Source organism: Eumetopias jubatus, unplaced genomic scaffold (assembly GCF_037043125.1).
Source record: "Eumetopias jubatus isolate StellerSeaLion01/CBP00866 unplaced genomic scaffold, mEumJub1_p1.0 scaffold_1, whole genome shotgun sequence".
NCBI lineage: Eukaryota > Metazoa > Chordata > Mammalia > Carnivora > Otariidae > Eumetopias > Eumetopias jubatus.
In genome coordinates, this window is record NW_028274807.1 from 141067205 (window position 1) to 141080377 (window position 13173).

At 39.7% G+C, this 13173-nt stretch overlaps 1 pseudogene; it reads right to left on the reverse strand.

Annotated features, from left to right (window-relative positions):
• Positions 1 to 9445: 9445 nt before the first annotated feature.
• LOC114212320 (importin subunit alpha-1 pseudogene) lies at positions 9446 to 11071 on the reverse strand (annotated as a pseudogene).
• Between the last annotated feature and the right edge of the window lie 2102 nt (positions 11072 to 13173).

The window sequence follows — 13173 nt, forward strand, 5'->3', positions numbered from 1 at the left end:
TGTGAGTATCTCCCTCTCTCTAGCGCTTGTGCACGATCTCTTTCTCTCTCTCTCTCTTTCTCTCTCTCTCTCCAGTTTAATTAATGCTAATGCATACTGTCCTACAAGAATTTGCAAGCTGTACTGAGAAATAATGCAGTGTTAGTTTTGTAATTTAGTGCACAGAGCACATTTGTGCAAAAGCTTTGTAAACTGGGCCTGTGGTCAAAAGGAGCAATTAGCACTTTGTTAGTATGCAATGATGTACTAATCTGTGCAGTCCCCAAAAGCAATTGTCTGTTCTATTTTGCCCTCATGTGCAAATTTTTTCCAGTGTATACAGCACTGCTCCAAAAATAACACATTGCATGCCTGGTGCTGTAAATTGGGTTCGCGATGATGAGGACATAGCAATTAGAAAATATTTGTTGGGGGAAATGCGCATAAGTTTGGCCCTACAATTTCCAGCAAAACAAGGAAGTTGTGCACAGCCTTCAAGGGGAGCTGTAGTTCTCTATTCCTCCCTCAGATTTCACAGGTGGAGTTGTCTTCATCTTCGGAAAAACACGATGGGGAGGGCATTTGGTGGAAAAATAAGACCTCACACCAGAATAGTTAACCCAAAATCACACCGATGTCGACTTCGTTAACACTGCAAACTGATTTGCATTTAAACAGACACCATCCATTTCTTTATTTAAATAGCATGTAGGAACCATATAACAATTTGTGCATTCTTTGGACTTCTCGAGTTCTTAGTGAAGCACATGACCGTGTCTGGTTAATGATAAAAATAACAATGTCTTACATTTTTACAGTGATTTGCAGTTCCCCAAGATATTTCAGGTACACTGGCTCGTTTGAGTCTCACCACACATCTGTGGGCAGGCATTACCATCACCACTTTGCTGATGTGGGAATGTGGGTTCAGAGAGGTTGGGTGACTTGTACGGAGTCACACAGGAGACAGTACTTTGTAGTGGTTCAGCACATGGGCTCTGAGGCCAGGCTACCTGCAGGCAAATTTCTACTCTGCTTCTGTCTGACCATATAAACTTGACTTCACACTTTTGTGCTGCAGCTTTCCTTTCTCTACAATGGGAATGATAATTATAGGACCTGCCTCAGGGGTTTATTGTCAGGATTAAATGTAAAGCACTTAGAATAGTCCCCTATACTGGACGCCTGGGTGGCTCAGCCAGTTAAGCGTCTGCCTTTGGCTCAGGTCATGATCCCAGGATCCTGGGGTCGAGCCCCACATAGCATCAGCCTCCCTGCTCAGTGAGGAGTCTGTTTCTCCCTTTGCCCCTCACCCTGCTCATGCTCTCTCTCTCTCTCAAATAAATAAAATCTTAAAAAAAAAAAAGAACAGTGCCTGATACTATTATGTGCTATCTAAACATTAGCTGTTGTTATTGTGGTTATACTTATCATCATAATTACTTAGCATAAGTAAGTGACAAAGCTAGGATTTATTCTCAGACGTGTGAGTGTTCCAAGGATTCGAAGGTATCTAGTAAATATAACTATCCTTCTTTGTCGAGGATCTATTTCTCAACCAAAAAGTATCAAACATACTATTGATGATAAAAGAGAGCTCAAGGGCAAATTAATGCTATTAACTTGAGGAAAAGCTATTGTACAGAAGATAGTGACTATGGTTCTTTATGGAGTAAATAGCACAAGCTGGTAATGAGTTGAAACATGATTTTGATCTGATGTAGAGAAATAGTCCTGATAGTGAAGAAAAACTGTTCTTGGGGAATGTGGCAGATTACAGAAATGACCACAGTCCAGCACCTTTCCTTGTATCGGTGAACTTGTGAGATGGCTTTGCAACTCCTGCCATCAAGAAGTGGAACCTACCTTCCCTGCTAGTGGTTCTAGGGTGGCCTTGTGGCTTGCTTTGGCAAAGAGAATGTAGTAGAAGTGATGGTTTGGAAAGCTGCCCAGTTCTCCTAAGCTAACCTGCCAGGGGATGAGAGTGCTCCCCCTGCCCGGGGGGAGAGCCAGCCAATTCAGGAAGCAACCATCTAGCTCACTAGTACCCATGTGCTTAGGTACTGCGGGTACATAAGCAAGCCTGGCTGAGTCCAGAAGAACCACCCAGCTGAGCCCAGGCCAGATGGCTAACTCGCAGAAATATAATCAATATTGTGGTTTCAAGCTGCCAGGTTTGTGACAGTTTGCTACGTAGGGAAGCTCACTGACACTGGGAGACTGTGGCATTGTTAACCCTAAAAATTATTGAAGACCCTATCAGTACCTCCCTTTGGGAACTATTTAGAAAAAAATGATACGGGATAAGAGAATGAAACAGGAGACTTTAGAGGTTTTGTTCCAACACACATGTTTCTCTGAGTTCGTTAAATGGAGGTTTAGTCTCCAGCTAAAGGATTATTTTCTGTCCATAAGCAAACAACATAATGTTTTAAGTATGCATTCAATAAACATTATTGAGTACCTACTATGTGCTAAATGTTAAGAAAGTGATAAAATATAAAAGATAAAAATTGTGTCAAATATAATTTTGACTATATTTGGTTCACTAGATGACACTCAAGACTATGGTTTGTTAAAAGAAATAGATTACATTCCATAGCAGTCATGTAAGCTTAATGACAATGTTACAGGAAAAACAAATAAGTTAAAAGATGTTTTTAGAGCATATGCAAATAGTTTACATATCATAACTATAATCATATATATTTGTCAAAAGTTGAAAATCTAGAATCAGACATTCATGCAGACGTCAGGCCTTGTCAACATTTGATTTTCCCCAGTACAATTTGGTAGAATGCATCCAGACCCCTAAACTTGACTTTGGCCAAAAAAATGTAGGTACCAATCAATATCTCCTGTCATACAAATTTGACGCATAAAGTTTGAGCTACCTCATTGTCTCTTTTCTTTGGCATTTGGTAACCTTAATTTTATTATAATTCTCATTCTCAAGAAATTATTCCTCCTTTACTTGTGTTCCCCTCTGTATTTGTCTGCTGTGGTTGGGGCCATTGCCCAGCCCCCTCTACCGACCTTGGCAGTGGTGCTTTTATCAACTGTGGCACCATGCTGATTTGGGGACCAACCTCCTTCCATTCACGGTGCAGCAGAATGGCATGAAGCCCTCTCAGATTCCTCACTGTTGGTTTCATATGGAAGGCTTAGTGTCTGTCATAGTTGCAGAACACTTATTTGGTTTTTCTGATTGCCTGGAGCATAACACAAAGCCACAGTTTTCTCTCATTCATTCATTCATCCACTTGTTCATTTACTCAACAAATGACTATTGACCCAGGCAAAATGCTGAGCATTGGGAGATACACATGGCAGCCAAATATTAACTTGAGCTTTGTCCTCATGGAGCTTGCAGTCTAGTGGGAGAGACAGACCTTTGTCAAATAATCACACAAAAAAACCCAAAACCCAAGTGTAAATTTGACCCCAGGGCAAGTGCCACATTTATAGTTGCTGAGGTCAGAAAGAACTTTCATGAGGAAATGTCACTTGAAGTGAAATGTGAAGCCCATGAAGACATCAACCAGGAGAAGGTGAAGTGGAATAGGCAAAGTGCAAAGGCCCTGTGGCAGGAAGAGGCATGAAGAAGATGTGGGAGGAAAAGGTAGCCAGCATGACTGGGATGGAGGTCAGGATGAAAATGTAGAGGGCTCGAGGAACCAAACTGAGCAGGCCTTGTTAAGGAGTTTATCTTGATTCCAGATGCAAAGGAAAAACAAAGGAAGATTTAGCAACATATCCACATGGGCAGTATGGCATTTTGAAAAGATTACTTTGGCTGCAGTGGAAGATAAGGATACATTGAGCTTCTATTCCATAAGCTGTCCCCCCAAAGAAGCCAGACCCAAACCACAGCTGAGTCTTTAGACTAAGCAATGAGAAGGAACAGCAGATGAAAATGGTCTAAGAAAAGACAAAAGCCAGACTTGGACTAGAAAAGAGAGTAATCAGTACTTTGCCCATCAGCCGTAAGACCCCCATCAAAACATTCTGGGTCGTTTGTTAACCATGCTAATTTCGTAGGCCCCATCCCACCACTTCAGAGTCAGAATCCATGGAGGTGAGATCCGGTGATGTGTCTTCCTGTTCTGAGTCACCCATGACTAAAAATTATATTGCCTAAGTGGACAGGGAAATTGGAAAATGATGAGGCTGAAAGTACTCAAAATCCCATCCACTCCTCAGCATGAGCTTGGAGCAAATAAAAAGAAGAAAAGACAGAGACGCATCGAAAGAGCTTTAACCTGAGTTCTTTTGCAGGCTGAGTCAGCCCAACCTCCATGCACCCCAGAGCTGGTCAGGAGCACTCTCTGCCTGTTTCCTCACCCAGCACCACACTGCCAAAGCCCCTTGCAGCAATTAATGCTCAATTCTAAACTAAGTGTATACGTTGATTCCTATTTTCCTTACACCTGCCTTCATTTCATTCTGCTTTCCTTCTGCCAATTGAGACTTGCTCACAATACTTTCAATCAGGAGGTGACAAACTATAATCCATGTGTTAAATCCAGCCATCCCCTGATTCTGTATGGCCCAGAAGCTAAAACATAAACAACAGCAACAAAACAACAACAGAAACCATAAGAAGACTAGTTTATGACATAATAAAACTATAGGAAATTCAAATTAATGTCCACAAATGAAGTTTTATTGGGCTCCATGGCCATACGTGTTCATTTATTTATTACTTATGGCTGATTTTGCTCCATACCTACATGACAGAAACAGAATTGAATAGTTGTGATAGAAACCATATGGTCCACAGAGCCTAAAATATTTATTATCTTTTTTTTTTCAACAGAAGGTTTCTGACTCATGCTTTAAGTTTGCTTTTTAACCAATTCGGTCAAATAACTAACAAATTGCCAAGGTCCTATGAAGCAAATAAATAATTTGTAATGTAAACAATTGCCCCATCATCACAATCCTTCATAAGCTTGACTTTTCATATAGAATTTTCTTAATGCTAGACATGCCTTTATCCCTATGTACTAGGGCTAACTTACTGTTACTCAGGTGAATCAGAAAATGTCTGACTTTGTAAAGAATCTAACGTAATTTTCAGTCCATAATTATGTATATTGCTTATGCTTCTCCAGAAGTAATAAGACAAAACCAGCATATAGTCCCTACTCCAATTCTAATTGATTTATCTGAAACAGAATTAATTACTTTTGGCTTGAAACCCACCCTGGTTTATATTGTACATTTGAATGATAACATTTTATGAATATGCAAAATGCTTTTGGAAACAGTAAAAATCAGATAATTCACACCAACGACAAGGAGGCCCAGTACAGATTAGCACATTTCTTGGGAGGGAGGATTAATTGAAAAAAAAAATATGATGTAAGTTTACTGACTCATCCTTCAAACTGTGCCCAGAGAGACACACACTGTTGACAAGAATCTTTTAGTAAAGATACCATAACATATTTGGTAAACATAATGGGGGTTGCCCTTGCAGGAGACCTCATTACAGCTCTTGGCTATGAAATCTTGGTGGAGAAGCAAGGTGACACTGCTGGGTTTTCTGTGAGAAGTATTTAGTTTGTGGATTATTAAGGAGGTGAGAACCAGTAAATAAGTAGGGTTAGTCTGCACAGCACTTTGCAAAATTCATTCTGTCTTCGGTGTTCCGACTGCTAGAGATATTCCTTCCCAGATTCAGCTAAACCACAGGAAATATTTTTTAATCTAATTATTATTTTGCTTGGTTTTGGTTTTGATTTCTTTCTTTTTCTTTACTTTTTTTTTTAAATTTTGGTACCAGATGCCACTCCTTATAGCAATAAAATCTTCTAAAGGAGAGGAGAGGAATTGGACTTGGAGGGAGAAATAACAGACTGCTAATAAATAACCTTTGGATGTCACCTTCCCCAGCTTTCCTGGCTCTTAATAGGCCCATGAGAGAGCAGAAAATTTTAAAACCCAGTGGGAAAGGAAATTAAAATTACTTCTGCCATGGGCCAGGTCTGACCAATCTCATTAAAGAAAGCAACACACGTTTTCTTCATATGTCCACTCTTCAACCCATACTGCTTTTCTAATCAATTATTTGTTTATTCCTTGATGACCAATTCAACAAGTATTTACTGAGCACCCAAGAGGCACCAGTTTAAATCTCTGGCAGCTCTGCAGAAAGGTATAAGCGGTGCCTGCTTTATTAGCGAAGGTAGGAGGGTGCTGTAACGAACAATGACAATGTCTCATTGAATTAACATAATAAAAGTTTATTTCTTGCTCATGAAAATTTGAGTGTGGAAATTGGGTACCAGGCTCCCTCCCTCTTGTCCCTCTGTCACAATGTGAGGTGTTAGGGGCCTCCACTATGTTCTCTTCAGCAGACCAGCCCATAAGGGGAAAGAAAGTCAAGGATTATATGAGAAGTTCTCCATGAACCAAGCATGGAAGTGGCGTATATCACGTGTGCTCCCATTCCACTGGTCAGGGCTTAGTCATTTGGCCACAGGTAACTGTAATGAGAAATGTGAGAAATGTGGTTTAACTCTGGCCAGGAGGAGAAGGAAATGGGATTAGGAAGGAGTTAGCCAGTCTTGGCCACACCTGCCTTCAGAAAACTTGCTGTCTCCCACATTCCAGCCCTGAAGCACTCAATGCCATCATACTTGCAGGGGCTACCATTTCTTTCACACTTCACACTGCCCAAGGGTCTGCAATCTTCTAACCTCCTGGCACCATTGCACAGAGGGATAGGAAATGTTAACTTGATTGGCGATCAAGTTGATAGGAGATCCATGGCACTCTATGCCATCATTTTAATCTTTTTTTTTTAAGATTTTATTTATTTATTTGACAGAGAGAGACAAAGCGAGAGAGGGAACACAAGCAGGGGGAGTGGGAGAGGGAGAGTCAGACTCCCCGCCGAGCAGGGAGCCCGATGCGGGGCTCAATCCCAGGACCCTGGGATCATGACCTGAGCCGAAGGCAGACGCTTAACCATCTGAGCCATCCAGGCGCCCTGAAAACTTAGCCTTAACCAAAGCGATGCTCTCTGTTGATATGATATGAAGGTACTATATTTTCTGGTGCATATTTCATCAATGGTCAATACCTCCCACCTTGGCAATCACATGATTGCCTTTATTCTCATTATTTGTAATTTAGATGACATTGGGTATGTTCAGGGTGGTATGGCTATAGACTCATTTTTTGTCATTTAGGATAATAACCTGATAAATCATTCTCAGCAGGGAGAAAAGACCAGAGTTGATCCTTCTGTAACACTTTCCCTGGGGTCTTCACATTTTTAAAAAGCTATGTCAAATTTAACCCAGAGAAAGGGTCCCTATAATGATATCCCTCAAATTAAAACCACCATAAGTTATCATTTCAGAACCACTAGAATGACTAAAATTAAAAAGACAAATTTAAAAAGCAAATTTGACAAGAATGTGGAAGAACTGGAACTCTCATGAATAGCTGGAGGGAATGTAAAAACGTATAACCACTTTGAAAAACAATGGGACAGTTTTTTTTAAAGGTTAGCATACATCTATCCCTGACCCAGAAATTCCACTTGTAGGTATTCACCCAAGAGAAATGAAAACATATGTTCACATACACACAAAAACCCACAATACAAAATGCACAAATATTCCAAAACATTTTGCTATTGAAACTCCTTTAAGTTTTTTTTTATGTCAGTACACTTTATTTTATTTTTTATTAATTTAATTTTATTTTTTATTGTGTTCATTTAGCCAGCATATAGTAAATCATAATTTTTGTTGTAGTGTTCAACGATTCATTATTCTTTATAATCACTGAGAACCAAATTCCTTTTGTTTTTGTTTATTAATATTTATTAAATTAGAAATTAAAACTAAGAAATTTAAAAATATTTATTCATTCATTCACTTAAAAATAACAACAATAAATTCATTACTTAACCTAAATAACACATTTTGATGAGAAACAACTCTATTCTTCAAAATTAAAAAAAATCAGTATGAAAGTGACACTATTTTATATTTTTCTAATTACTCTAATATCCAGTTTAATAGAAGACAGCTGGATTCTCATATCTGCTTCCGCATTCAGCCTGCTGACATATTACATACCATGTAGTCTCTGAAAAACTCTGCTGTTTATGAGAGAATGAGAGTGCAAAAGTCAAATAATGTCATTGTTACGAAAATAATTTTCATCCAGCAGATCTGAACTGGTCTCAGAAATCTCTAGGTCACTATAAGCCACTCTTTGAAAACTACTACCCTAGAAAACTTTCCCACCTACCCACAAGTTTAAGAATGTTTATAGAATTATTTCTATAATAGGAAAAAGTTGGAAACAATAGAAATGTGCATTTAATAGGAGGATGGATCCATTTCATATGCAAAATATTAAATAGATGTTCAACTAAATTTACAGATAACAACCTGATAAATTTCAGAAATTTCAGAAAATTCAGAAATGTCTAAAGAGGCAGGTAGAAGAATAACACATAGTATGAGACTGTTTTTATAAAGTAAGAAAGCATGAAGGTGTGTTCTAAATGTTATTTACTACATATAAATGTAGTAAAAATCCACATAAGTTGCATGGAAATTATAACCTCTGATTTCTGAGTAATGATTGCCTCTGGATAAGAGAGGGAAGGAGAGAGAGAAATGAGAATAGAAAGCAGTACCCAGGGGTACTTAAATTGTATTTAAAATGTTTGCCTTTACAATTCTAAAGCAAATGTAGCAAACTGCTAAGATCTGACAAAGCTGGGTAGTCAGTACATGGGTAATAATTATTTTATTTATTATTCTTTTATGTGAGATTGAGATATCTCAGAATAATATTTAAAAATATCATGTACAAGAATACAAGAGTTTTTGGGAGTGAACTAAACAAATGTGTCGATAGTCTATGTTTTAAAGGCTATTCACAATTTTACTGATTTGAAGAATTTTCTAAAACTCCCCAAACACAAGAAGAGTTTAGACTCAATTCTTGCACAGATTTTTGTTCTTAAAACTTCCCTGAATTTGGAATCTTTCTAAAATTTTTTTTAAAGAAAAGAGTGGAATTTAATCTTTACTTACAGGACACTGCAAGAGAGGCGATTCCACATAGAAATAAGAAACCCAGGGGCGCCTGGGTGGCTCAGTCGGTTAAGCGACTGCCTTCGGCTCAGGTCATGATCCTGAGTCCCGGGATCGAGTCCCGCATCGGTCTCCCTGCTCAGCGAGGAGCCTGCTTCTCCCTCTAATCCTCCCCCCCTCATGTACTCTCTCTCTCTTTCTCGCTCTCTCAAATAAATAAATAAATCTTTAAAAAAAAAAAAGAAAGAAAAAACCCACTGAGAGGAGGAGCTTCATACAGGTTGTACAGTTTGGAGCTGGTCAAGTAGGGTTTCGTTGTAAAAAGTACTACAATAACAAAACACATTTAAAAAGAGTTCTTAGTAGAGAAACAGTAAGACAAACTTCTACCAAACAGAGTACACAACAAAAAATTTTCTGCCTCAGCTGTATGATCTAAAAGTTAAAAGTCCCGGGAGTGCCATCCTGAACTTGGAATGTATAGCCTTCAGAGGTAGTTTCTGGCACAACATTCTGATCTTCCTCTTCCTCTACAGAGAAATACTTCTCAATCAAGTTAAATGAAGCTTTGTACACAGACTCATTTCCATGGTTTTGTAGAGCTTCAATTTTGTCCAAACCTCTACATTCTTCAATCATTATACTAAGTTTCTCAGTTTCACCTAGTTTCTCAGCAGCCTGAAAGATGTTTGAAATGGCATCCAGAATAACCAGAATAATTTTGGGGTCTTTTGCAGTTAAGAGGTTCATCAATGGTTCTATTATGCCACAATGAACAAGGTATACAATCTGTTCAGCTGTCCCACCACTTGTATAGTTGGTCACAGCCCAGACAGCTTCCTTTTGTGTCTTAAAGTCTGACTTAGAGAGAACACCAGCGAGGAATGGCACTAATCCATGATTCACAACTTGCTGTATTTGGTCCTGGGGACCAGGCGTGATGTTTCACATTGTCCACGTAGCTTCCTTCTGAATATTAGTTTTGGGGTTCATTAAGAGCCTGGGAAAAACAGCAAGTGCTCCTGCATCTATTACAACCTGAGTCTGTTCATCTGTCCCAGTGACAATATTTCCTATGGCTCTTAGCTCAGGAGTCACAATGGGCAATTCAGTAGCTCCTAGAAGCTTCACAAGCTGGGGCACAACTCCTGTTTTCACAACCATTTCAATCTGTTCATTTGGACCATCAGTAAGGTAGGGAATGGCCCAGCAGGTATCTGCCAATACTTCTGGATCATCATGATGCAGGAGACAAACTAAGGTAGGAAGAATCTGCTCAACAGCATCTAATGGGGGTGCTGGATTCTTGTTGTGACAAAGGTTTCAAAGTGTCCAAGTAAGGTTACGTAAGTAACCACATGCTAAAGATGACATATCTGCAAGGAGAGCCAATAGTGGGTCAACTGCACCATACTTGATAACCAAGTCTCGAAAAACTGAACCATCACCTGCAATATTTCCTAGAGCCCATACAGCTTGTTCACTGATGTGGGCATGGGAAGATGCCAAGAGAGAAATGAATGCTGGGATAGCACCTTCATCTGCCACAGCCTTGGTCTGTTCTGATGTCCCAGAAGCAATGTTAGTGAAAGCCCAAGCAGATTCAAACTGAATGGGACTACAATCAGTTCTGCCCAAGAAGGACACAAATTTTGGAATCAAACCAGCCCGGATTATGTTGTCTATGGGGGGCTGTTTTTTCCTAGAAAGCAGTTTCCTAGCAGCTTGAGTAGCCTGGAGCTGGCTTTCCAAATTGTTGTTATTTATGCCTTTGACAATGTCATCAACAGACCAATTTACAGTGCCCTGGTTGTTGCGGTTTTCCCGTAGTCGAGAAGTAGCGTCATCAGAAAACGAGCTTATGTTTCTCCTTTTCAGTATCTGGTCATCCTTCTTAGCTTTCCTCAGCTCCACATTAACTTCTATTCAGTGCCGCCTCACTTCTGTACTGTCTTTCCCCTTGTTCTTGAATCTGTTAAGGCGGGCAGCTGTGAATTAGCATTCCCGTTGGTGGACATGGTTATGAGACAAAGGAAGAAAGCTACACGGCTGGCTCAGTCTTCCACAGGAGGCGGTCCGGGGTGTGCAGGCTGCAGGACAGCTGCCCTCAAAACATCCACCATGGATCACCCCAAAGACGGTGTGTCGGAATCTTTCTAAATTTTAAAGGAAGAATTCTTTAAAAATGGGGATACCAATTTACGTTCATCTGATGAAAATTCCTTGAATACTCTTTATTAAAAAAAAAGAAACTGTGCAAGATATGGAAGAGGTACATCAGCCAACAGTGCAACAAGAAAGCCTTTCCTTATCCCAGCTAAGTTCAGAGATGAATAGCAATCAGCAAACACTGATCCTGGGTGTCTGTCCCACAAGAATATATGTACCAGTACATGGGACATGTGTACAAGGATGTTTACTGAGTTTAGCTATGATTAGCCATCGTCAGGGGACTGGCTAAATGAATTATGGTTAGTCCATAGTGGTATATTATCCAGCCCTAGTTTACAGCAGGTATTGACACCTGAGAAGGCAATACATTCACTTTGCATAATTATCTTGGTTATTCTTGAGGAGTTATTCTTTCTCAAAAATTTTAACATAATTTTATCTAAATTCAAGGAAGAAATTTGATTTTTAATTAGAATTGTCTTAAATGCAAATAATAAGTTTGTGAGAAACTATCTTAAATGTCTTTTTTTTCATTTTTGTAGTTATTATGAGTGAAATGTTTTCCATTCTCAGTTTCAGATACTCAAGGCTAGAATCTACGAGATTGAGGGAGGGAGCTACAAAGGTGGTGTAGTAGGAGGACCCTAGACTTGTCTTGTCCCTCAAACACTGCTAGAATCTATGAGAGCTGTACCTTACTGAAAATATTCTTGGTGTATATAGTAAACTTACCAAATCTTCTTATTAATTCTATTATTTTTTTTAAATAAAGGTTTGTTACTTTTCTTTGTAGGTTCCTTGGGGCTCAGGTGTGTTTGACCAAGGGGAAGTGAAGTGGTCCTGCCTCATGCCCTCCAATTTAACAGTGAGCCCCTGCTGAGACACCTAGTTGGAGGAACATCCCTGCTTTCTACTCTCTTTGTTTCCTTTTCAATGCCCTATCCTTTTGTTCAGTTCCTTCTTGGCCTCTTGGGGACTAGGGATACCTAGCACTCTCATGAAAGGCCAGTGATGACCTTCTCCCTGGAGTTTGTCAACCTCCATAAGGTAAATTCTTGCCTGGGGTTCCACAAAGGAGCTAACCCAGACAGCAAGGAAGAGAGTCCCACATCAGTTTTCCCCACAGGGTCTCACCACCCATCCAGCTGTCTGGGTCAAGCAGAGGCAAACAGTGGAATTTGTGGTGATGTTGAAGGGTTGCATTTGGTCACATGTTCCTTGAATCCCTCTCCAGATTTCTAGATTATAAGGCCCAATACATTCAATGTTACTTTTTAAGGATACTGTTGAAAGATATATCTATGGTTTCATCCTGACTCAAGCATGTAATGACTTGGTTTCCACATTCTCCTACTCTTATTCTCTATCCAACCACACACATGCCTTAGTTAAATGGAGTCTCAAGTATCTCAAAATGAGCTTTATACTGCAACAAGAATGCCATTTCATGAATACCTAAGCCAAAGGGTTAAAACTTGCATTCAGCTGAAAGAATTGTAGAATCATTGACTAAATTATCCATGCAAGAAGGTATATCATGCATTATTGTTGGAGACTGAAGAGCAAAGTACATAACATGAATGTTAGTTGGTGTCCAAAGATAGCTCCAAATGAGCCACAATTCCCCATTTTTCCTGCCCTTGTGTAATCCACTCGGAGATTGAATCTGGGCTAAGACTGTGACTCCCTTCATCTGAGAGAATGCAGGGCAAATGACACCAGAGAGATTCCAAGGCCTAAACCTATAAGAAGGCCTAGCAGCCTTGAGCCACAGAGTAAGAGATCCAGCTACTTTGCTGGAGAGACCATGTGGAGACATCAGACGTAAAGGCCAACTGAAGGAGAAAAAGAGAGAGCCAACAACACCCTCCTCTACCCCCACCAGCTGAGGCCCCAGCTTAGGTGTCCTTGCCAAGATGTCAGATTCGTGAGTGACAAATCCTGAATA